The following is a 27,859-nucleotide window of genomic DNA, read 5'->3' on the forward strand; positions in this document are numbered from 1 at the left end:
GGCAATGTTTTTGGACATGTGGAATGCAAGTTAAACATACAGTTGCCTGTGAGATTTACAATAATTCCTAGACATTACCGTCATTTGTTGACGCAACAGCTACACTAACTTACAAAACACAACAGGAGCCTGTACATTAGTGCTACCTTCATGTCAATAGCTGATGCAAATGTGGCTCTAACATATGTTTCATGCATGGTCTGTGAGTGTACCAGGAAACACACGTTTTAAATACAGATATTTTAAAAAAATATTGGGGGTCATTACAACCCTGGCGGAAGGCGGAGAACCGGCGGTAAGACCGCCAACAGGCTGGCGGTCTTACTCTGTGGAATTATGACCATGACGGTTACCGCCATGGTCATTCGCCGGTTCTCGGTTCCGCCCGCAGGGCTGGAGACCTGGGTCTCCAGCACGGCGGCCGTCACTATACCGCCGGCGGTATTTGGACCCGGCTTACCGCCGTGGATTTCCAGCAGTTTGAACCGCCATGAAATCCATGGCGGTAAGCACTATCAGTGCCAGGGAATTCTTTCCCTGGCACTGATAGGGGTCTCCCCCACCCCCTACCTCCACCCCTACTCCCTCCCCTATCCCCCACCACACCTGCCACCCCCCAAAGCTGGCAGGGACCCCCTACCTACACGACACGCACGCCGACACCACACCGCCAACAGAACACCACCACGGAGAATCACAGGACGTGATTCGCTGGGCGGTGTTCTGTTGGTGTGGCGGTGGAGGTGGAGCAACCTCCACTTCCCTGCCTCCCGCCAGTATGGCTGTTGGCGGCTCTCCGTCCGTAAAAAGGACGGAGATCTGCCAACAGTCATAATAGGCCGAGCGGCAAACCGCCACCAATGGCGGTATTCCGCACACGGTCCCTCTGCGGTCTTCAAAAAAGACCGCTAAGGTCAAAATGACCCCCATTGTGTCCCTCAATTTTTTCTGATACATATCTGAACTGGATTCTGACAGATACGTAACAAGTTATAGCTGACCTCAGGTAACATCTTAGACTGATATTTGGACTTTGTAGTGCCATAATTAAATTAGGGATGGATGCCAAAAGTTATGCACACGGGTTCATATCTCTATGGTTGGTGCAACTTACCATAGCTGTGGCACATACAATGAAGCAAATGATACAAATTGAGAGATAACAACTGTCCCTTGCCCTCTGTACATTGTACCTGTGTGTTTTAAATTGGTCTTAGTCACAATAGCTGGGTGACTAGTATTGTAGTCCTCCAGGAAATTGGCTTTGCATGTCTCTCATGGTTGCACATGATGAGAGGAATACACTCCATGAATTAATCTGCTAACTAATGATGGAGCATGTTTGCCACCACATGATAGTTAGGGCCACTGCATGTGTGCAGATATGTGTGTATCACTCACTGGAGTCCCCTGGTCTGTACATGTTTGTAGTGGTATGTTGGATGCAGTACCATCATGTCTGAGAGGCTTGACTTTCTGATTTAATCTTACACATAGTATTTGTGTTTGGAAGTGTTGTACAGTGCACAGACATTGAGCACATTTCTCCCTTCACTGCCTTACAGGTGGACCTGCCCCCTACACTATCGGAGAGGTGGCTCGATTTGCGGACCCAGACATCTCCAGTAAGTTTTGATATTTCTGTTTTGTGTTGTGTTTGCTGCTGTTGTGTGATTGAATCCTGTGTCTTGGACACGTAGCAAGGTGTGATGCGCTGGTCAATGATCGGATATGTTCCTTGAGTGGAGTATCATTTTCTCCCCATCTTTGAGTTGGCCAATCATTAGAGTATTGTCATAATTTGGGATTGTAGGTCAGTCCTGTAGGCACGGCCACATGAATAGGGATGACTTTTGTGGATAAAACTCAAAATCAGAAAATGTAGTAGAGGACCATATTTGTGATTTAGTGATTTAGTCAGCAAGTCAAACCCTGATTCTCATAGAATAGGGATGCCAAAGTCTTACCCACATACTTCAGCTTCCCTATTCACTGATGAACATGTTTGACTGTATGTTTGACTTACCAGCAGCCTGTAGCTCCACATGTTGTGCTACGAGTATGAGACACTTGAGTACACTGACCTAGGTGTGCATGCAGATCATGGCCAGATTTGTGCTTGCATCTATCTGCTTATTGTAAGTCATGTATTACTGGTAGGAAATTATGTCTGCATTTCCAAACATAAGTGTGGATGGGATTGTCCAAGGTTTGGCTGTATCGTAGTTGGACTTCCTCCTTTCCTGTGGTGGGCTGCCCAAACCCATTTACAACTGTCCAAAGCTTCCTGGGTGTCCTTGTTGTTTGAAAGTATGTGTTGCCTGCCCCCTCCCTCAGGCACATGCATAGGGTTGTGAAAAGTATACCTAGGACTGATGATCCAAGTTTAGTACACAGACATGTAAATCTGTAAGTGACTTGTCCAAACCTAGGATACCCACTCATGATTAGCAACTGCATTCTATCCTGGCAATTCAATTTACAATTTGCAGATCTTGTGGCCCTTGATTGTCATCAAGAAGATAGTCATTAGTTGGCCTGTCAGTGGTGGAGGACTTGCAGCATTTTCTTTACCTGAGGGTCAGGGACAATCAGTGATCTGTATGATGATATGGCCTGTTTCTGGTGCATTAGATGTATTGTCTGATTTACTTCTGGAGCCATATCACACAATGAAGTACCTAATGTTTTTTTTTCTATTTTTTTAACAGCTGCCAATATGAATCCCATCCAGATTCGGTAGTTTCAGCGCAGGGCGATGCGTTACTGCCACATTCTGGATGTGGAGTCGGGGTTCAGCAACACGGCCAGGCGTTATCGCCATAAAAGAGCCTCCGGAGTGTGGAGGGCATTTGCCCAAGGGGGCCCTTCCGTGTCCACCACAACCACCACCACCAGCATCACCACTACCACCCAGGTGGCACCAATGTTAGCAGGCACCTTTGCTGGACCATCAACCTCCACTGCTGCAGGACCTATCACAGCACCACCTGCACCTCCTCCTACAGGCATGGCACCGACAAGGGGACATACTTCCTCAACTGACACCCAGACCACCCCTGCTGCAGTCATTGACAGATGCAACGGAACTTGGACCGTATGTTGACCAGGTGGCAGCAGGAGGTGGCACAAGTAAATCGGAGGGTGAGTGCCATATAAGACCCTGCGGAGGGCAAACTTGTAGACAATATACCCTCAGCCATGATTCCCTCCCCTCCATCCTCTTTCCTGGTTCTTTTAATTAGTGGGTTTAGAGGGCTTAGTGTTAGGTTAGTATAGGCTGTTAGTTTAGTTAGTAGTAGTTGGTATGATACTTTTAATATCTGTTTTTTATTATCTGTGTGTGATGATGTCGGGGTTTTGGTGTTTAAAAAAAATAAAAAAAAATAAAAAAATAATAATAATAAAAATACAAAAAAATATATATTTGTTTAGTAGAAGATAGTATGGTGGTCATCGCAACCCTGGCGGACGGTGTTAAAGCGGCGGTAAGACCACCAACAGGCCGGCGGTAAAAAAATTGGAATTACGACCGTGGCGGAAACCACCAACAAAGACAGCCACTTTAACTCTCCGACCGCCACGGCGGTACAAACAAACAGCACGGCGGTCACCGCCAACAGACAGGCGGAGGACAATGTACCGCCCACACAATTATGAGAGTCCAATCCACCACCTTTTCCGGGGCGGATTCACCGCGGATAAAAACACGGCGGAAACAGGATTTTCAAAGGGAAAACGCTCACCTCTTCACACTCCACGAGGAAGGAGGACACCATGGACCCAGAACTCCAAATCCTACCTACGATAGTCTTCCTGCTCCTGTACCAGGAGCACAACGCCTGCGGCGAAGACCACGGTGAGTAATGCACCTACGACACAGGGGAGGAGGGGACACACACACGCAACACCCCCACCCTGACCCACTACAACACACACACTAATACATATCTATACATTATAGTAACACCTCCCAACCCCCCCGGAAGAATGCAAAGACAAAAGGAAATGAGTGTAACCATTGTAATATATTAAAATGCAGTACGCAAAACTACACATATATAAACTATTAACAAAATATACACCAAGAATAGTAGTCCAGGTATTGCACCATTCATAGTCCGTGGACCACTGGGCCCAAAATTCATGGGCGAGGCCCACACTCGATACCAGATCAAAACAGAGAGATCACTGCAGGGGTATCAGATAGAAATACAACAGGCACCTCAGGGGGAAGGGAAGGGGGGCACCTCAGCCAGATGAGTGCACGACGCCAGATCCATGAGGGGGCTCCATGCCCATTGATGTATCCTGGGGAGTGCAAAGCCACAGTCTCTGAAGTCCATACTGTGGGTGGTTTGCCCACTGTTCAATCCTGGGGAGGGCAAAGCCACAGTCTCTCAAGTCTATACAGTGGGTGGTTTGCCTACTGTTCAATCCTGGGGAGTGCAAAGCCACAGTCTCTCAATTCTTTACAGTGGGTGGTTTGCCCACTGTTCAATCCTGGGGAGTGCAAAGCCACAGTCTCTCAAGTCTATACAGTGGGTGGTTTGCCCACTGTTCAATCCTGGGGAGTGCAAAGCCACAGTCTCTCAAGTGGATAACAGTCTCCACTGGTTTTGGAGGGGGACTGGTACCCAGAGTGCTTCATCCTGTGAAGGACAGACGGAGTGGATGCATGTCTCCACTGGTTCTGGAGGGGGACTGGTGCCCAGAGTGCTTCATCCTGTGAAGGACAGACGGAGTGGATGCATGTCTCCACTGGTTCTGGAGGGGGACTGGTGCCCAGAGTGCATCACTCACCCCGTGACGGTCTCATTTGCGTCAGTGCCCCTGCCGCTCATGGGCTAGCTGTGCTTGATTTGGCAGTGCCCTGTTCAGCAGTGCTTGAGTTGGCGGTGCCCTGTTCAGCAGTGCTTGAGTTGGCGGTGCCCTGTTCAGCGGTGCTTGAGTTGGCGGTGCCCTGTTCAGCGGTGCTTGAGTTGGCGGTCCTTCATTGCCCAGCTGGGCTGGGGCTGGCGGTCCTTCATTGGGCAGCTGGGCTGTGGCTGGCGGGGCCCTCCTGGGCAGTTGGGCTGTGGCTGGCGGGGCCCTCCTGGGCAGCTGGGCTGTGGCTGGCGGGGCCCTCCTGGGCAGCTAGGCTGTGGCTGGCGGGGCCCTCCTGGGCAGCGAGGATGGGACTGGCGGTGGCCTCCTGGCTGGTGAGGATGGGGCTGGCGGTGGCCTCCTGTGCAGCGAGGATGGGGCTGGCGGTGGCCTCTTGGCCAGCGAGGATGGGGCTGGTGGTGGCCTCCTGGGCAGCGAGGATGGGGCTGGCAGGGCCCTCCTGGGCAGCGGGGATGATGGCGGTCTTCTCCACCGTGCTGATCTTCCCAGACTTGCTGGGTTTCTTGTGGCCCTTCCCCACCTTGGGAAGAGTCACAGCTGAGTCCACACTCCCACCGGGACCCCTGGGAGAGGCTTGGGTAGCTGGAGTCTTCCCCCTCTCCCGTCGGGCACTGGCCATCTTCTGGTGCTTCACAGGGGGGGGGACTGGCTGTGCTGTGGCTCTGTGCCACACTGGCTGTCCTGGTGGCCGGTGTACTCCACATACCTGTGACAACAGGCACCACTGGTCCCAGAGATGTTGTGGTTAAGGTGCTAGTTTGAGACCTATGAGTTGGACAGGGGGGGGGTGGGAAATAGGTCAAGTCTGGACAGTAAAAGTTTTTTGGACACACTGGGACGGGTAGCTGGAGGGGGTTTGGGAGAGGAGGAAGAGCTGGTGGTAGTAGGAGGTGTACGTTTGGTGACTTTGGGTGCAGGTGCATGCGCTGGAGGCTGTCGTGAGGTGGATGGCTGTTGGGTGGGTGTGTGCCTGCGTTTATGTATTTTTGGAGGGGGCGTCACAGACACACTGGGAGAGGACACAGGGGACGTGTGTATGGTAGTGGGGGTGGTGACTGCACGTGAGCGGGGAGTGCTGGTGGGTGTGCTGGTGAGGGACATGGTGGCTGTAGAGGTAGTGCATGCAGGTGTGAGTGTAGACCAGACTGGGAGGGAGGAGGGAGACACAGTGGAGGCAGTGGATGTTGGTGTGTCTGTATGTGTGTGATGCTGGCATGAGTGCCTGTGGGATGTGTGGTGCTTATGTTTGCCTGAGTTTCCCTTGTGTGGTGAGGTGTGTGCAGGCTGGTCTGATGGTGTGCTTGGGATAGGCAGAGGTAGAGGGGATTGGGTCTGGGTGGAGGAAGTTGGAGGGGGGAGGCTAGACACAGGGACAATGGCTGCCATCAGTGCTGAGGCCAGAGTTGAAAGGCTCGGTGAAGGGCCGCCTGACCTGAATGAATGCCCTCCAGGAATGCATTTGTTTGTTGCAACTGCCTTTCTACACCCTGGATAGCATTCAAAATGGTAGACTGCCCAACAGTGAGGGACCTGAGGAGGTCAATGGCCTCCTCACTGAGGGCAGCAGGGGTGACTGGGGCCGGGCCTGAGGTGCCTGGGGCGAAGGTGATGCCCACCCTCCTGGGTGAGTGGTCACGGGGCGAAGGCTGAGGGGCTGCTGGGAGGGCGGTGCTGGTAGGGGGGGTGGCGGCTGTACCTGTAGATGCGGGGAGCACAGATGTTGCCACCACCACAAGGGAGCTCCCATCAGAGGACAAGACTGTGTCGCTGGTCTCAGCTCCTGTCCCCGCCGTGGTGCTCCCCTCGGCCTCCGTCCCACTGGTGAATTCTGAGTCGGTAGTGTGGCCCTCCATGGCCATGTGGGATGCAGCTCCCTCGTGCTCCGGTGCCACTGCTCCTCCGCTTATGATGCTAATGCTCACAAGAACAGGGAGACCACAAAAAAAGGTGAGGGGGAACAGAAGAAAGACATGTTGAGTGCATGGATTACCGCTACCGTTGGCGGACAAGACAAGCACAGAAGCCCCCTGCACTACGTCGCGCTCTTGGGCTCTACAGTGCAATTCTTGGGAAATGGCCTACAAGGCTATGGACGACATCTGCACAAATAGATGACACAGGGGCATGAATAGCTGGACTTGGCACTCTACAGAGGCCGGGTGGGGGGCCACAGGTCCATGCCTTACGGAGGGGCCAAGCCTACGGAACTCGCCCTGGCCTAGGGAAACTCACAGCCCTCCTTCCCCACCCAGACACCTCCACTGTGCGCAAAGTCAGCTGAATGAGAGTGTACTCACCCCCTTGTGTCTGCTGTGATGCCCTCAAGTGCCCATCCAACTCCGGGTAGGCCACCGCCAGGATCCTGAACATCAGGGGGGGTCATGGTTCGACGGGCACCCCTCCCACGTTGGGAGGCCATCCCCAGCTGACCCTCCGCCTTCTTCTTGCTCCAGCGGCGATTGTCCTCCCATCTTTTCCGGCAGTGGGTGCTCCGTCTGTGGTGGACCCCCAGGGTCCGGACGTCCTTGGCGATGGCACGTCAAATATCCTTCTTCTGGTGGGCGCTGACCTACATGAAATGTACAGGGTAATAAGAGAAGTCATTACCAACTGCGCCATCAAAGTGAGTGGCCCCCATCCCTACCCTTGCCATGTGGCACATGCACCCACCGTCTTTCATGCACGCAGAACTCTGCCCCCTTCCTTCTTACAACCAGCCCTCTCCACACAGGCATAGCCCATACAACATGCTCCCTGTGTACTTACCTGTTGGTCTGGAGGACCGTAGAGTAGCGTGTACTGGGGGAGGACCCCATCGACGAGCTTCTCCAACTCCTCCGATGTGAAGGCAGGGGCCCTTTCCCCAGACGCACGAACCATTGTCTCTTCCAGACCGAGGTCACAGCAGCACTTGCAGTGTAGGTCCTCTCCTGTCGAAGATCAGGTATCGAGTGATTATACAGATAGAAAATGGCGGTCACGTCCGCGGCGGTGCGTACCATCACCGCCAGCATACATCGTCATTGGCTCCTGGGACCCACAGGGTCCAATGTTAACCAATGCAGCATTGCGCCGCGGTCTTCGACCGCCTACCGCGACGGTGTACAACGCCAGCGCAGTTACCTCACATCCCATTGTCCCACTTTAGAGGTCAGGCAGCCGCCATTTCAGGGGCCCACATGGCCTAATTTCCAAATGCGTCACACATACCTAGGCCTAGTCTCAACACACATACAGGCCACATTTTGTGCATGATTGGTGTTCTGTGTAGACTGTGGGTACATACCTCTGAGTTGTTTGACTCTGTGCTCGCTGTTGTCCTTCATAGGCACCGTCCGCTGGGCCATGTGAGGAGATGGCAGAATCCTCCGGTGTACCGACCGCTGGTGGACCTGTCGACAATGGAGGAAAGAAATTTGATTATCACCTACAGGTTTGACCGTGCCACAAACCAGGAACTGTGTACCCAGTTGGAGCCTGACCTGATGTCAGCAATCCGCCATCCCACAGGAATCTCCCCTCAAGTGCAGGTGCTATCAGTGCTCCATTTCCTTGCAAGTGGGTCTTTTCAAACTACTGTGGCCATGGGATCAGGGATGTCTCAGCCTATGTTACAGTGCCAACTACACCTTGTCAGGCTCCTGTGACATCCATGTGTGCAGAAATGGGCCATAGCCTTATAAGCCATGTCCCAGGGATTGAGTAGTGGAACCCAAGTGCGCGGCGTAGTGCAGAGGGCTTCTGTGTCTGTCGTGCCCGCCAACGGTAGCGGTATTGCATGCACTCAACTTGTCTTTCTTCTGTCTCCCCCCCCCCCTTTTTGTGGTCTCCCTGTACTTGTGTGCATTAGCATCATCAGGCGGAGGAGCAGTGGCACCGGAGACCGAGGGAGCTGCATCCCACATGGCCCTGGAGGGCGAGACTACGGACTCCGAATTCACCAGTGGGACGGAGGACGAGGGGAGCTCCACGGTGGGGACAGGAGCTGACACCAGCGATACGGACTCCTCCTCTGATGTGAGCTCCCTTGCGGTGGCAGGCCCATCTGTGCCCCCTGGATCTACAGGTACAGCCGCCACCCTCCTACCAGCACCGTCCTCCCAGCAGCCCCTCAGGCTTTGCCCAGTGCCCACTCACCCAGGAGGGTGGGCATCACCTTCACCCCAGGCACCTCAGGCCCTGCCCCTGTCACCCCTGATGCCCTCAGTGAGGATTCCATTGACCTCCTCAGGTCCCTCACTGTTGGGCAGTCTACCATTTTGAATGCCATCCAGGGTGTAGAGAGGTAGTTGTAACAAACCAATGCATTCCTGGAGGGCATTCATTCTGGTCAGGCAGCCCTTCAGCAAGCTTTTCAGACTCTGGCCTCAGCAGCCATTGTCCCTGTCTCTAGCCTCTCCCCTCCAACTTCCTCCACCCAGACCCAATCCCCTGTACCGCAGCCTATCCCAAGCACACCATCAGACCAGCATGCACACACCTCAACACACAAAGGAAGCTCAGGCAAACATAAGCACCACACATCCCACAGGCACTCACACAAGCATCACACACATGCAGACATACCAACATCCACTGCCTCCACTGTGTCCCCCTCCTCCTCGTCTCCCTTATCCCTCCCTGTCTCGTCTCCACTCACACCTGCATGCACTACATCTTCAACCACTACCTCCATCACCAGCACACCCACCACCACACCCCGCTCACGTGCAGTCACCACCCCCACTACCATTCACACATCCCCTGTGTCCTCTCCCAGTGTGTCTGTGAGGCCACCTCCCAAGGTACACAAACGCAGCCACACACCCACCCAACAGCCATCCACCTCACGACAGCCTCCAACCCATGCACCTTCACCCAAAGTCAGCAAACGTACACCTCCTACGACCACTACCTCTTCCTCCACTCCCAAACCCCCTCCATCTACCCGTCCCAGTGTTCCTAAGAAACTTTTCCTGTCCAACCTCGACCTCTTTCCCTCACCTCCCCCACCCCTTCAGTCTCCTAGGGCCGGACTCTCCAGGTCCCAACCTAGCACCTCAGCCACAACATCGGTGGGACCAGTAGTGCCAGTAGTCACCGGATTATGGAGTGCACCAGACAGCAGGGCAGGCAGTGTGGCAAGGAGCCACAGCACGGACAGTCCCCCACCTGTCAAGCATCAAAAGTAGGCCAGTGCCCGGCGGGAGAGGGGGAAGACACCAGCCACCAAAGCCGCTCAGAGGGGTACAGTTGGGATTGTGGAGTCAGCTGCGACACCTTCCAAGGTGGGGAAGGGGCACAAGAAAACCGGCAAGTCTGGGATGATCAGCACAGCGGAGAAGACAGCCATCAGCCCGCTGCCCAGGAGGCGACTGCCAGCAGCCACACTGCCCCAGACAGGACCTCCAGCAGCAGCCCCGTTGCCCAGGAGGCGACCGCCAGCAGCCACACTGCCCCAGACAGTACCGCCAGCAGCAGCCCCGCTGCCCAGGAGGCGACCGCCAGCAGCCCCACTGCCCCAGACAGGATCGCCAGCAGCAGCCCCGCTGCCCATGAGGCGACCGCCAGCAGCCCCACTGCCCCAGACATGACCGCCAGCAGCAGCCCCGTTGCCCAGGAGGCGACCGACAGCAGCCCCACTGCCCCAGACAGGACCACCAGCAGCAGCCCCGTTTCCCAGGAGGCGACCGCCAGCAGCCCCACTGCCCCAGACAGGACCGCCAGCAGCAGCCCGCTGCCCAGGAGGCAACCGCCAGCAGCCCCACTGCCCCAGACAGGATCGCCAGCAGCAGCCCAGTTGCCCAGGAGGCAACCGCCAGCAGCCACACTGCCCCAGACAGGACCGCCATCAGCAGCCCCATTTCCCAGGAGGCAACTGCCAGCAGCCCCACTGCCCCAGACAGGATCGCCAGCAGCAGCCCAGTTGCCCAGGAGGCGACCGCCAGCAGCCACATTGCCCCAGACAGGACCGCCATCAGCAGCCCCATTTCCCAGGAGGCGACCGCCAGCAGCCCCACTGCCACAGACAGGACTGTCAGCAGCAGCCCTGTTGCCCAGGAGGTGACCACCAGCAGCCCCACTGCCACAAACAGGACCGCCAGCAGCTGAACCGCTGCCAAGGACACCGCTGCCACAAGCACCGCTGCCAAGGACACCACCGCCACAAGCACCACTGCCAAAGACACCGCCGCCACAAGCACCGTTGCCAAGGACACCGCCGCCACAAGCACCGCTGCCAAGGACACCGCCGCCACAAGCACCGCAGGCCCATGAGCACCAAAAGCGCTGACGCTACTGAGGCTGCCACAAGCAGGACGAAGCACTCTGGCCACAAAGCCCCCTCCAGAACCAGTGGAGACTGTTATCTACTACCTCTGTCCTTGGCAGGATGAAGCACTCTGGGCACAAGGCTCCCTCCAGAACCAGTGGAGATTGACATCCACTACCTCAGTCCTTGGCAGGATGAAGCACTCTGGGCACAAAGCCCCCTCCAGAACCAGTGGAGACTGTTATCCACTATCTCAGTCCTTGGCAGGATGAAGCACTCTGAGCACAAGGCCCCCTCCAGAACCAGTGGAGATTGACATCCACTTGAGAGACTGTGGCCTTGCACTCCCCAGGATATAGCAGTGGGCAAACCATCCACTGTAGAGACTTGAGAGACTGTGGCTTTGCACTCCCCAGGATTGAACAGTGGGCATGGGACCCCCTCATGGATTTGGCGTTGTGCACTCAACCGGCTCAGGTGCCCACCCTTTCCCTTCCCCCTGAGGGGCCGGTTTTATTTCTATCTGATGCCCCTGCAGTGTTCTCTCCGTCTTGTTCGGGTATCTGTGTGGGCCTCGCCCATGCCTTTTGGGCCCTTGTGATCCACGGACTATGATGGTGGACTCCCTTGGACTTGTGTTCTTGGTGTATTTCATTGTATATAGTATAAATGTATATATTTGTAAATATTTTGGATGTATGTAATTGAATATATAAAAAATTTTCGACTCATTTCCTTTTGTCCTTGCATTCTTCCAGGGGGGGTTGGGGGGGTTTAACTTTGATGTATCATGATGTATTAGCGTGCGTGTTGTAGTGGGTGAGGTAGGGAGTGGGGGTATTGCGTGTGTGTGTCACTGTTTTTTCCCTCCCCCTCCCCCTCCCCTGTGTCGTAGGTGCAGTACTCACCGTGGTCTTCACCGCCGGAGTTCGTGCTCCTGGTAGAGGAGCAGGAAGATAAAGGCTGGAAAAATCTGGAGCTCTGGTTCCATGGCGTCCTGGTTCCTCGTGGGGTGTGCAGAGGTGAGCGTTTTCCCTTCAAAGTCCTGTTTCTGCCGTGTTTTTGTTCGCGGTGAATCCGCCCTGGAAAAAGTGGCAGATTGGTGGGTTGTAATTCTGTGGGTGGTACAAGTCATTCATCATCTAATGTATCAATATCAAGTGAAATTGTGCAATGTTTATGTTTACCTCAGGAAAATGTGCACATGTTGGATTTGTCTTGTGAATAAAAATATCAGTCAAAGAAAAGTAGACATGAAAAAGCAGCCAAGTCATTCAAACTTTGTCCAAATATTATATTTAAAATAAACAGCCGTTCAATGCACTTCATTATCAACAATGGTGTGTGGATAAATATTATACATCAGGAAAAATAGAATGAACCATCCCTATTGACTCGACTGACGCCATCAAAAACTAAAGTATATACATGGGACACATTGACCCTCTTGAAAAGTAAGGGTTCATTTGTAGCGATGATAAAACACAACAAAACAAAACTGCAGGCACCCATCCATATGCTTCAAGTTAGGGCATCAAGTACCTGTTTAATCAGTTTCAGCACTGCTTCTGATATTGGACTTGTTAGACCTGGCATCCTTGGGGTGGTCTTATCCCAGACTTTTTACCCTTTCCTATTTTTCTGACTATCTTTTTGTTGGTGTTAGGACTCTGAGCACTTTGCCACTGCTAACCACTGCTACAGTGCATATGGTTTTCCCCAAAACATGGTAGCATTGGTGTATCCACAATTGGCACATTTACTTTTCATGTAAGTGTCTTGAAATGTGGTATACCATATACACAGGGCCTGTGAATTGAATGCTACCAATGGGCATGCAGCACTGATTGTGCAACCCACTTTAGTAGTTCTGTAAACATGTCTCAGGCCTGCAACTGCATAGCTTTTGTGTGCAGTCTCACTGCAACCCATACATGTCATTTAAAACCTCTTGCCAAACCTTAAACTTTCCTTTTCTTACATATAAACTACCCCTAAAATAGGCCCTATGTAGCCCATAGGGCAGGGTGCCATGTAAGCAAAAGGCAGGACATATACTTTTACGTTTTTGTGTCTTGGAAATGAAAAACTCCCAAAGTTTTTTTTTCATTGTTGTGAGGCCTGCCACTCTTATAGACCAACACTGGGAATTCCTTATATTACCTTTAAGTTGAAATTCCTGATCTGAGAGGAGTAGCTATCATGTTTAGTTACTTTGGAATGGTAATAATAAATACTTATATATATTAGTACATATATATTAGTACTATTTTAGAAATACCACTTTTAGAAAGTGGGCATTTTTCTACACTCACTGCCCCGTGTGCCCACAGCCTGTCTCCAATACATGCCTGGCATGGGCTAGGTATCGGCTACACTTGTGCATTCCCTTCAGACACCCATAACAGAGGGTACTCAGCTGCATCTGCATGCATCTGCCTACTGAAGGTTCTTCCTGGGGAAAAGTTTAGGAAGGGCTCTTACACCTCGAAGGGTAGTGACCAGAGTCCTCACAAAGGGACTGATTATCTCCCACAGGAACAAGGCTAACAGAAAGGGTGGCCCGTGCACTTCACAGGAACTCTTTGTAATCATACCCACACCAAAGGCCCTTTCTAGTATAAGTACTGGGTCCCTGGCCCACTAAAAACAGTATACTTCTGGACTCAATGAAATGCTTCCGAAGTAAAGACTGCTTTGTGCCAGGATTGCCACTTTGCCAGGATTGACTGCTCCCTGAAACTTCCGCCCTGCTTTACTGTGCTGACCTGCTGCCTACCGATCTCTGACCAGTAGCCCAAGACTTGCTATCTAAACCCATGGTGACTCAGAGCTGCTTTTACTTTCCTTTTGTGCTTGCTACTTTCAGTCAACCCCAGCGACTTTTTCAAACTTTGCTCCCTGCTTCTCTGAACTGCCTGAAGTGGCCCTGCTTTCCTTTGCCGCTCACTACTTTCAGTCAGCGCAAGTGACCATCCCAAACTTTGCCGTTAGCACCTGTGAACTGCCCAAAGAGACCCTGCTTTTCTTTGCTGTTCACTTCTTTCAGTCAACCCTATCGGCTTCACCAACTTTTGCTTTGTGAACTTCCGAGAATGACCCTGCTTCCCTTTGCCACTTGCTACTTTCAGTCAACCCAAGGGGCCCTGCCAAACTTTGCCACTTGCTTTTCTAAACCCCCTGGAGTGGTCATGCTTTCCTTTGCTGCTCACCACTTTCAGTCCAAACCAAGCACCCCTGCCAAATTTCACAGCTGCTTCAGTAAAGCACCTGGAGAGGCCCTGCTTTCCCTTGCTGCTCACTACTTTCAGTCAACACGGGTGTTCCTGCCAAATTTCGCTGCTGCTTCTGTGAACTGCCCAGAGCAGCCCTGCTGTCTTTTGCCACTTGCTTCTTATAATCGGCCTAAGCGGCTCTGCCAAACTTTCCCGCTTACGTCTGTGAAATTAATGGAGTGGCCATGCTGAACGCAGCGACCGCAATGCTGTCTCATGGTCCCCACTGGCTTCCCTGGCAACTGTGCTCAAGAATCACCCGTACAGTCCCTGAGAGTTGCACAACCAGGACAGTACTATAGCCCATATAAGCAGCACACCCCGTGCCGAGGAGTCCCGGCACTGCCCCTTGACCTCTGCAATTCGCCAGCAGTCTTGCTTCATAATTTTTCTTTTGAGTCTGCAAAGCAATTACTTCACTATCTACGAGATGAATTTGTATAATTCTGTTCTTAAATTAACCAGATAAGCAAGCTTTATTTTTCTATATCCATGTGGAGTCTCTTTTTTGTGATGTATCTCCGGTGGGTATAGCGTGTGTGGTGCACAAATACTATATACATTTCCTTCTAAGGTAGGCCTGCCTGTTCTGCACCAAGCTATCAGGGGGTAAGCATAGGCTAATTGATATTGTGTCATTGACTTGCCTTGGGTAGGATCAGGGTCCCTACCTAGACAGGGTGCATACCTCTGCCAAATAGAGAGCCCTATTGCTAACAGGACTGATCTCAGTTAACTACAACATGAACGCTCATCACAAAATAGTAAGTCACTTTCTCTGATTGTTTCAAACTTGAGACTATGAAAGTACAATTGCATATTAATGAGGGCGTTTACCCTGTTGCTCAAAGACAAAGAAGAATTTAATTTTATTTATGAGAAGGTGTGAAAAAGGAACTCAAATCATTACTTAAACATGATATCATTGACCGTTCTACTGGTCTGAACCCATGGGTTTTCCCCATAGTGGTAGTACTCTAAAATGGCAGTGAAGGAGCTGTGCGCATCTGCATGGATATGTGTCAAGCAACCAAGGCAATTGAAAGCAAATGACATCCAGCTCCACACATTGCTGACATTATAATACAATTGAATGGTGTGAAGGTCTTCTCCCGCTTTGATTTAAATAAAGGATATCATCTGTTAGAACTCAAGGGGAATTGCAGGTACAATACAACCTTTTCTACACACATTGGTCTGTTTCGATATAAGAGACTAAGGGGGTAATTATGACCCCGGCGGTCGACGGTAATATGGCAGTAGTACCACCAACAGGCTGGAGGTACTTACCACCACATTGGCTGAAGCCAACCCGCCAATGTACTACTCCGACCGCCACTGTGCCGCCTGCGGGATTATGACCCCGCCTACTGCCATGGTTTTCATGGTATTCGTAACACCACGAAAACCATGGTGGTAGGCCCTATCAGTGACAGGGAATTCCTTCCCTGTCACTGATAGGAGGACCCCACCTACCTCGTCAAAAACCACCTCCCCCAACATCCACACCCCTCATTCACACATGCAGACACACACTTATTCACACATACATACACACATGCATAAATCCAATCACACACACATCTGCACACACTTCAAAACATACATGCAGACACGCATTACGATTTCTATATATACATGCACTCAAACTTCCATACATTCATGCACACAATCAACACTCAACACACACCCGCAATCATGCACACAAATACATGCACACCCCCCCCACTCACACACAACACCCCCATGCCCCTCCCCTGTCGGAGACCTGACTTACCTGGATCGAGGGGGTCTTCCGGCAGGAGACAGGACGGGGGCGCTGGTTCCACCAGCAGCACCCACCAGCAGGACACTGCCAGACTGTATTATTTCTCATAATACGGCTGGCGGCAGTATACTGGGGTGGCACTGCTGGTGGTAGCAGCTCCACCTTACCGCCATTCACCAGTATGACCACAGCCGAAATTCCGCCCTTCTTGTGGTGGAAATCTGGCTGTGGTCATAATATGGCTGGTAGCCGCAGAGACGGTCTTTTGGCACCCGTCGCCGTGGAAGTAGGCGGTTTTTACCACCAATGTTATAATGAGGGCCTAAGTTTTGGTTTATCATTAGCTGCTGAAATTTTTCAAGATATCATTGGCAGTATCACACAGCCTGTCATGAATGCTTTCAACTGTAGCAATGACATATTAGTTTTTGGAGCTACACAGAAGGAGCACAATTAAGCTCTCAGGGAAGATTGCCATTTATGGCATGTAGGTTAAACGTTCAATGCTGAGAAATGTGAATTCAAGAAGACAAAGCTAAAATTCTTTGGCCATATCTTTTCTGATGGGGGTATGACACTAGATCCAACTACCAACTAAAGTGCCAGCATTGTCAACTGCTAGTCCCCCACAAGATGTTTTAATGGTACACTCATTCCGTGGCATGGCCATGTTGGCCATGTTGAACTTTTCATGGGCACATAAAAAAATCTGTTCAGTATGCTGCATTGGAAAAGCTCAACTTTAAGACAGCCTTAAATTCTACCCTGTGAGTTTACGGTAAGACTCCTCACTTACCCAGAGGTGGATGCCATGCAACGTTGATGTTTGGGAGAGCAATAAGGACCAAGTTACCTCAAAGGATCAATGCAAGATTAAGAACTGCAGAAGAAACCCAAATAAAATACTTGTATAAAAAGAAAATAAAGGCCTATTCAGACATGAGACAACATGCAAAAGACTTTGGCACTCATTATGACTTTGGCAGTAAATTCCGCTTACCTCCGCGGTGACAGGCGCCAACATACCGTTGCAGAGGCGAACATTTGTTCACTATATTATGACACAGTCACACCAAACTGACAGAATAGTGCCACAACCACAAATCCACCAGACTAAAGGTTAGTGTTAAACTGTCGGTACGAACACCAATAACATTACTCCAACAAAACAACGACCTCCACATTATGACCTATGAATCACCATAGTGGACATTCAACAGCAGCAAACCATTGGAGATATACACCAGCGCGGTAATAATTGCCACCCAAATACAAAACAACCCAAAATTTGTGTTTTGCTTCACTACTGACCGAGGGTAAACACTCAGGCACTGACAAAAATCTCTGGAATGTGCTCCTTAGTCTAAAGAAGACATTTATTATTTCACTTCACAAGGTTTGTAAAGGAAGGTCAGCATGCTGAAAAGTACCCATTTAAAAGTGGTCACAGCAATGAAATGAAACATGTACAAATAAGTCTCCACTGCAATATACACAGCAAATATATTAAATATATATATCACAATGTAAAGCAGATCAGAAGAATTAAAAAGTATGCATCACCATGAGGCAAGGGCACTTAGGCTTAATCTCCCTCCTATCAGCATCAGATCGCCAGATCCCAGAACAAATCGAGGAGAGAGAGAGATCGATTATCCTCACAGGAAGAATGACACACCCCAGCGTCCTGGGTATTTCTGAGATCTGAATCTCTCTCGGTCCCCAGTCCATCTGGTCTTAGCCTCTTATACTTGACTTCGAACAAACAAGAAAGGAAAATTCTAGAACCTCCCTCTCACTGCAGAAATTTTATATAAAAAATGCTGATTAATTTAGGCCAGCTTTGAAAAGAACACGTTGGGACTTGCCCACAGTCCCAAGGTGCACCTTCAGAACGAGACCTTTCCCTGCCGTCTTCGTACATTCTTATCAGCCTAAGCCCTTGGTAGGAAAGAACACAAAAATAAAAACTTGAGCACATTATACAACGTGGAAAATTACTTACAGCTTTTAACGTGGTGGTGGCTAATGCTAAACAAAAGTCAATAGGCAAAATGAAGATGGTGGTCGCTATTGTGACGTGTGCTGCTAGGCTAAGTGCAACGTAGAGTCAGTGGTCAAAACATCAATATCATTACACTTCACCCTTTTGACCAATGACTCATATACCCTATAGTCCTAAAACCAACTTCTCTTTTAAAAAGACAAAAAAACCTTACAAGAAAATTAGGTATGCATTGTACACAACAACAGAATGGAATGACAAAAGCACATTCATCTAAACCAAGCACACCTAAAATAGAAAGACTTAAGCTTAGATACTCTGATTGAGATAATAACTGAATCACAGCCTTCACTTAATTGAATAGTATCTGTAGGATAACAAATTGGTATAGAATTAGCTGGAAACATCATGAGTCCTAATCATGTAAACGTACACCGTCCACCTATAATGTTTGCTGGAATATAAGTAAAAGTGAGGTTCCCATATGAGAATGCTCAGCCAACTGGCAACTTAAACATGTTTAATGTGACTGGCAGCAGTCACCAGGTGATAACAAGCCATGTTGTTTGTTCCATTAGAATTGCAATCGAACAGGTTGAAAGAACATCCATGGTACTCTGCATTATTCCCATGTAGAACTGTGAAACACTACTTGTACTTCATAGATCCATAGATATTGGTAAAAGCAGCAGAGAAATTGCACAACGTTATTGATAAATCAGGTTGGGGGTGCTGTCCCTCCCAAACGCACACTCCCGAAGGGAGGCCACATGCCTCTCTAATGGTCGGAGGCAAGTCGTAGTATGATCTGTAAAAGAAACAAGTATGATCTTTCTTGCAAATAACATTTGTTAGTTGAAATGTGCTCCCCTTTTCCTTTCCTTGTTTTATGATCAGCAGAACATTATTAGAGCTCTTGGCTATAATTTCTGCAGGTTCTGCAGAGTCATTTGGGGATTCTGCCCATACCTTAGCACCAGGGTTTTTCTCAGTTGAACTAGAACCTCCTTTTCCTTATTCTGTCAGAAGGGCTGGGGAAGTCCCCTTCCTCACCAATCCTCCATACACTGGACTTATGACTAGTTGGGCAATTTTGTAAGCAAGTAGGTCAAGACCTGCAGATTCTGGTGTGGCTCTGTAAGGAGCTGAAGCTCTAGGTTTTATTTCCCAGTACACAATGGTGTTGGTGGCCACATGTTGTTGTATCAGGGGAGTTTCAGTATTTTTTAATGGTCTGTTATTCAGAATCTGGAGGGCTTCATTTAAATGCTCTCTCCAGTTTTTCAAAGTCCCATCAGATAATGTATTAGTCCAGAACCCAAGGGACACTCCTGTTCTTTCTCTGCTTTTGCCACTTGCTCCAATCTACATATTGTCACTGGATAGTTACATGCAACACAATGTATCCTTCCTGCACTGTCCACAAGTCTAAAGCATGTTGAATTATGTATTTTGCCAAATCAAAAGCACACTGCTGCTCTTCACCCCATTCAAGCTCATGTTGTTTTCTTGTCACTTTGTACCAAGGGGTTAAGATTTTACTCAGATGCGGATCATGCTCACTCCAAAAATCAAACAATCCCATGAATCGCTGTGTCTCTTGCTTAGTGCGTGGAGTAGAAAACTCCAAAATCTTTTGTTTTACCTGTAGCAACATCTCCCAATCCTGGTCACGTTTTACTCTGCAAACATCCTTTAACATCCTTAACTTCTTGCTGGGTGCAATGTTTAAAAGAAAGCATTTCAACTCCAGCAACAAACTGTGGACTACTCTGTATTTTTCGTCTAAATATTGGCTGAGCACAAACTACTTTCTGCTCATGTAGCTCACACTGACCCCCACCTTTTTTAACCTCCTCATTACTGGAATGTGAAAAATCAGCTTTCCCTACGACGGCTTGTTAGATATCAGCCTTCTCTTGTAATAACTTATTCTGAAAAGAAAGCGTAGTTACAGTATTTTTTCTGTTAACAAGCTGTTTCTGAAATTTCTGATTTTCATATTCTAACTGCTTACATCTCTCATGCAGTTTTCTGTAAGCAGACAAAAGTATCCAAACCCTCCTGTGTGATGCCACAGACTACCGCGGCGTCTCTCTTGTGGACAACGGTCAGGCCTGGCGCCCGCATTTCAGGACACTGGAACCACCGCAGCTCATTTTTCTGTGCTCGTTTTGCTGTGGTGCGGCCCAGGACGCACATTTCATACTCTGGGTTGCACCGCAGCCCCTGACAGCCTCCCTGATTCTCCCTCTACTCACCTCCTTGGGTCTTTCCTATTTTTTCCTCCTTTTTCTTTTTCTTTTTCATCTGTCTTTGTTTCTTCTTTCTTCTTGGTCCCCATATTGTCTTCTTCCTTGGTGTTCTTCTTCCCAGCATGGCTTCTTCTTTTCCTTTTCTACTTGGTCTTTTTTCTTATTCATTTCTATATGGTCTTTCCCACTCCAAGATGGTGTCATACTTTCTTCCTGTTGTGTCACTTCCTGTTTCCTGGTATGTAAGTACTGCAGCTCCTTTCTTGCTTGAGTTTCAAACACTTCCGTTTTGGTGGTGATTCTTGCTCCTGTTTTCCATTTTTTCCGTGCTCCTGCTTCTTCCTGCAAGATTATATTCTATTATTTTTCCTTTTTTCATTGTTTTTTCCTCTTTTTCAGGAGTTCCTTTGGTAGAGGTTTTTCCCATTTTTGGGGGTTTTTCTCTGGGACTCCTTCTGGACGGTACAGTCTGCCTTGGCATATTTTCCAGTCAGCAGCACAGTGGCTACTGGAAAGGGTTGCCCCTATCTTGGCCAGTCCAGAACCACTAAACAACCAGTGTTCCTCCAAGTTCTTCAGCCTATGGTGGTAGGAGACGTGCAGGCCATGACATCCTGTCAAGAACAAAAGGGTCATCATTCCATTCAAAAAGCACCTTTTTTAAACATATAAGTACAGTTATTAATTCTGTTTTATCCAAGCACCCACCCCAAAATTTAGAAAGTCCTGATAGACAAGCAAACACATTTGCCAAGACAGCATAAGGCATTTTAATTTCACATGAATTTTCAGATATGGTTTGTAGTGCTTCCTTTAACTCTCTGAATAAAAACACATTTTCAATTTTAAATCGTACACTTTCAACTTCCAATCTCCCTTTAGAATGTCTGACTATGCCAACATGTTTTGCTTCACTAGTGACTTAGCTGAAACACTCCCACAATGACAAAAATCTCTGGAATTCGCTTCTTATCTAAAGAAGACATTTATCACATACACATCAAATATATGTATCTATATGGATGGATATATATATATATATACATATATATATATATATATCAATCCAAAGCAGATAAGAAGAATTAAAAAGTATCCATCACCATGAGGCAGGGGCACTTATGCGTCATCTCCCCCCTATCAGCGTCAGATCGCCAGATCCCAGAATCGATTGAGGAGAGAGAGAGATCAATAATCCTCACAGGAAGAATGACACACCCCAGCATCCTGGGCATGTCTGAGATCTGAATCAGTCTTGGTCCCCGGTCAATCTAGTCTCGGCCTCTTATACTTTAAACAAATAAGAGAGGAAAATTCTAGAACCTCCCTCTCACTGCAGACGTCTATTATTAAAAAAATGCTGATTACTTTAGGACAGCTTTGAAAAGAACACGTCAGGACTTGGCCACAATCCCAAGGTGCCCCTTCAAAACAAGACCATTCCCTGCTGTTTTAGAACATTCTTATTAGCCGAAGCCCTTGGTGCGAAAGAACGCAAAAAATAAAAACATACAGCTTTTAATATGGTGGTGGCTAATGCTAAAATAAAGTAAATAGGCAAAATGAAACTGGTGATCACTAATGTGACATGTGACGTGTGCTGCTAGGCTAAGTGCAAAGTGGAATCAATGGTCAAAACTTCAATCATTACAATTGGCCATTACCAAAAACACACACCTGACACTAATACAAACAACACGCACACCCACCAACAGCACAATAAAACACATACCCACATTACCCACAACCCTTTGCCAACACGAAAAGACTGCAATAGCTACTAACACAAATCACAGAGACGACTACACACAAACACCACAACCATCCATTCATCTGTCACGCACCCCACACCCCACCACATTACTCAACACCCTCTGCACAATACACACCACACAACACCCATGTCCCCACAAAGGCACCCCTGTTTCACTGATGAGGAGTTGCGGCTCATGGTTGAGGAAATAGTCAGTGGAGAGCCACAGCTGTTTGGAGCACAGATCCAGCAGATCTCCATTGCCAGGAAGCTGGAGCTATGGCAGAGAATGGTGGACCGTGTGAACACCGTAGGACAGCATCCACAAACAAGGGACAACATCAGGAAGATGAGGAAGGTACATTCCATAGCAGAAAGGTGGCAGCTCAATATCCAGAGGACTGGCAGTGGACCCCACCTCCTCCCCCACAGCTGACAGCATGGGAGGAGCAAGTCTTGGCAATCCTGCATCCTGAGGGACCACCACTGCATGCACAGCATGGAGAACTAACAATCCCACAATGCATCACCATACACAAACAAAGGTGACAGGGCAACAGCAACAATATAGAGGAAGCTAGGGATGCAGAATATGTCACAGACATGTAGCATACTACACCACTTACATCCCCACAGGTGACCCAGCCAATCTCAGTGGCGAGGAGGTGCCACGGCTACCCAGTCCCACACCAGAAGATGCCCAAAGTGATGACAGCAGCTCTAGCCTTCAGATTTGGATGAAATCCCTGGCCCATCAGGGACTATTGGTCAGTCGGATACCCGAGTCCACCACAGAGCTTCACTCCTCAGTATCCAATACCACAGCAGTCACCCAACGTCCCCAGACCTGAGTCCCCAGGACACATCAATCAGCAGTGTGCCCACCTGTACAGGGACCCCAGTTCACACCTTATAGGCAAGACAATCAAGTCCTAGGGTCAGTCATAGTGGGCACACCTGTCAGGGGACATTGGCGCAGGAGGCCAGTGACACTCAGAGGTCAGCTGTGCGCCAGGGGGAGGACAGGCCCAGGGAACCGACTGTCCAAGAGGCACTCACTAAAGTGATGGGGGTTTACCAACAATCCCAGAACAAGATGGGTCAAGTGATAGACATCATGCAGGAGAACCAGTGGCTGCAGGAGGAACACCATCAGGAGATCAAGAAAGAATTGCAGGCCCTCAACACCACCATGATCTCCATAGCAGGGTTGCTGGGTGATATGACCAAGACCATGAGAGATTACACATAACATCAGTGGGACCCTTTCAATAGCCAGTCAACTGACCAGCCCTCCACATCTGCTGTAGCTAGTGGACAGGATGCACTGCCACAGGACGCAAAGGCCACCAACACCCCTCCCCCTGCAGAAGGTGAACTACCCCACAAACACACCCTGCAACCCAGACACACACTAGAGACACTTGCCAAGACCAAGACTTCTGCCAGGAAGTGAGACCCACCTGAATGTCCCCCTTGTGTCCCACTGTGTCACCTTGTCCACTTTGAACTACCATTGCTCCCCTTCCTATGGCCCCTTGGACACTGGACCTTTGCTACAAACAGACTGGAACACTACACTGGACTTTCCTCTTCCATCATCCCATTCCATTACAATATTCCTTCATAATTTTCACTTCAATAAACACTCTTGAACACAACTGGAGAAATAGTGCATTATCTGACAGAAATGTGCAATGTATTGAATTGTATCATCCTGTGCAATTGTCCAGAACTTTGCGATTCCATCCACCAAATGCCCTGTAACAGTTTGTAGACATCACATGAGTACACAGTTGTAACCACACCAACATCTGCAAAATAGGAAGGCAACAGTCAGTTGGGATGCTAAGGAAGTGACTGCCATCATGCTACAGCCACACTTAAAAAATATTTATTAGTGGGATGTTCAGTTCTACTGTCTTACCTGTGTGTCATTTGGAAGTACTGCCGTATCCTCATCTTCTTCCTCCTCATCCTCACTGTCCTCAGGGTCTGCTGCTGCCACAGGAGCATTTTCACCCCCCTCATCCTGCAGATAAGGCACATGTCTGACGGCCAAGTTGTGCAACATGGAGCATACAACAACTATCTGGCAGACCTTCTCAGGGGAGTAGCAGAGGGCTCCACCTGTCAGATGGAGGCACATGAACCTGACCTTCAGGAGACCGAACGTCCTTTCAATAATCCTCCTGGTAAGCTCATGAGTATCATTATACCTATTCTCAGCCCCTGTACTCAGATTCCTTACAGCGGTCAAAAGCCAGAACAGGTTTGGATAGCCAGAGCCACCTGCAAGAAGTGAGGTACAAACATTAGCCTTGCACAAGGGCATCGGGGATGACTCTTGAAGGTATACACTGACATACAATGGATGGGGACTCAGGCTCACCTATAAGTCACACTCTGCCTCTGTAGTTGTGCCATCAGTTGTGGGACGCTACTATTCCTCAGGACAAAGGCGTCATGCACCAACCCAGGATACTTGGCAGTGGGAGATGTACTGGTCAGCAAGCTCTCCATCTGGACATTGAGTGAGTGGAAACCCCTGTTTATTGTCCTGAAGGGAGGGGGACTAAAGAATATGGGTCCTGTCAAAAGCCCCAATTATATGTGGTATATGTCCCATCACACAGAATCCAGCCTTCACAGTGGCCAAATCTTCTACTTGGGGGAAAGCGATCTAGCTTCACATGTACTTGAGCAAAGCAGCCAAAACCCTTGCCGGCACTATTGAGAACACTGGCTGTGACAGTCCTGCAGCCTAGCCCACTGTAACTTGGAAAGAGCCTGTTGCCAGGAAATGGAGCACTGATAGGACCAGCACAAGAGGGGGGATCCAAATGGGATGATGGATATCAGATACCAGATCAGGCTCCTATTGAGCACACAGCACTGTGATTGTGCCCCTGACCAATCTATAGGTAAGTACTATATGCCTCTCCTCCAGTGTAGCCAAATCCACAAGGGGTCCGAGAATGGGGGCTTGCCTCCTCCTCCTATTCCTCTGCAGTGGTAGGTACCTAAGGGTCAGAAGAGTGAGAAGAAAGTGACAACATGATAAATGGATCCACCACTTCAGTGTACATAGAGCATGTATGTAACTGGTTACTGTAAATGGCTACGTATGTACAATCAACACCAATGACACAGTTTTTTAAATTCTAAATTGTGTACCAGCACTATAACATGGCAACCACCTGTCCTGTATGTAGGGACAGGTGTAGGTGACCTCACTCTGTCAGCGTTGTGCGTCATGGCGGAAGGCGCTCTGCACCGCCGTGCAATTCCTCATTGGACAACATGGGTCTCCATGATGTACAGTATCCAATTAAGATTACCACCAGCAGTGACGGTGTACACCACCGTGGACATGACCGCCATTTTCTGGCTTTGACCTCACTTGATTCCTGACTTTCCCCAGGACAAAACCTCCACTCCGTATGCTCCGGGTGATGTGTGTGCGATTTGAGGAGCAAATGATATCTGAACACCATATGTGTAACAGGCTGGTTATTTGGGTTCATGGTGTCCCTTTGTTTGTGTTTCCCTGAATGTCAGGGCCCATCAGAAGAAGGGCCTGTGGTGTGCCATCTCCAAGGAGGTGCAGACCCTGGGGATTTATAGTCGGTGGAGCACCCAGTGCAGGAAATGGTAGGAGGACCTGAGATGCTGAGCTCAGAAGACCGTGAAGGCCCAGTTGGGGAAGGCCTCCCAACGAGGAAGGGGTTCCGGTTGGAACCTGACCCCCCCCGTTGGCCCGCATACTGGTGGTGGCCTATCCAGAGCTGGATGTGTGCTTGAAGGCATCACAGCAGCCACAAGGGGGTAAGTCTAGTGGGTGGCAACCATCTTTGTTGCCTGGCATGGGATTCTGGTGGTGGGTTTTAGTCAGTGGATGCCCCTTTATGCCAGCTCAGGGTTTTTGGGTGAATAGCAACATCTGGATAGCTAGCTAGGTGGCTTTCCATGTCAGACAGGGCTTAATAGGTCCCGGGAGAGGAGCAGATGGCAGTGTTTGGCTCTTATCCTGCTGTGATACCTAGCCAATGGTATGCCAGTGCAGTACATACTGCTCAATCTTGGTCCCTGTGTGTGATTGTGATGTGTATGCCATCTGTGGTGTTGGTGCTGTAATTGACCCAGTGCTCCCTTTCTTTATCCCCCCATATTTCTTCTGTCATCCTGTCTATGTATGCATTAGCATAATTTGGGGAAGGAGCAAGGGCACCGATGAGTGAGGGAGCTGCAGCTCACAGGACCCAGGAGGCAGAGTTCACCGACACCGAGGGGACCAGTGGGATGGAGGTCGAGGGGAGCACAACAACAGGGACAGGAGGTAACAACACTGACTCTGAAACCTCCTCCGATGGGAGCTCCCTGGTGGTGGCGGACCCCTCTGGACCCACCACAGCTACAGGTACAGCCGCCACCCCGTACCAACACTGCCCTCCCAGTAGCCCCCTACCGAGTTGCCCATTCTAGTTCACTTGGGAGGGTGGGCATCTCCTTCGCCCCAGGTATATCAGGCCCAACCCTAGTTAGTCCTGGTGCCTTCAGTGAGGAGGCTATTGACCTCCTGAGATCCATCTCTGCAGGGCAGTCAACCAAAGTGAATGCGATCTAGGGGCTGGCATCCCAGATGCAGTAATACAATGACATCCTGGAGGGCATTCCCTGTGGCTTGGCGGCCCTACTGAGATCGAGTCAGTCTCTGGCCTCCTCTCTGATGGCAGCCAGTGACTGTTCCCCCCTCCAACTACCTCCCAGTCCCAGTCTCCTCAACCCAACCCATCCCATGCATACATACAGACAAGCACGCACAGAAAACATCACACAAGAGTGGCATAGACAAACACAGGCACCAAACTTTACTCACACAAACAACGGACAGGTGCACACACAACAACATCCATTGCCTCTGCTGTCTCCACCTCCTCCTCCTCTCCCTCACAGTCACATCCGCGCTCACACCTGCATGCACTGCATCAACAGTCCCAGACTCTGCCACCTGTACACCCTTCCCCACATTCACCAAAAGAGCAGACCCTCAGACATGCACCCCACACACCACATGCGCAGTCACCACCACCACTTTCACCACCTCATGCAGCACACCAACCTCACTTGCAGACACCACCACACCGTCCATCCACATGTCATGCTTGTCCTCTCCCACGCTGTCTGCCCTTCCAAAGAAACACAGACGCTTGCAATCAGAGCCCCAGCAGCAATCCACCTCACACACGCACACTGACAATGCACCTGCACCAACGTCCAGCACACCTATTCCTCCTACTACCACTACCTCTACCTCTACTCCCGTCCCTCCTCCCACATCCCACCCAATGTCCCTAAGAAGGTTTTCCTTGCCTATCTTGACCTCTTCCCTATCCCTATCCCAGCCTCCATCCTGCCCGTAGGTGAAGGTCCCAACCACCTAGCCAGGCACCTCAGCCAACCAGTCTGCCACTGCTCCCATCCAAAAATTTGCTGGTGGCACTAAGGGCCCCCTGAGTGGGACGCAGCCACTCCCAGCAAGGATACACCTCCACCTCAGTATCGGAGGTCTAGAGTAGCAGAACCTAAGAGTCAGAGGACAAGGTCAGTGGAGGCACATCCTACACCTGGAGGCAAGGACACAAGTCACATGACAAAGGCCAAGA

Source organism: Pleurodeles waltl, chromosome 4_2 (assembly GCF_031143425.1).
Source record: "Pleurodeles waltl isolate 20211129_DDA chromosome 4_2, aPleWal1.hap1.20221129, whole genome shotgun sequence".
NCBI lineage: Eukaryota > Metazoa > Chordata > Amphibia > Caudata > Salamandridae > Pleurodeles > Pleurodeles waltl.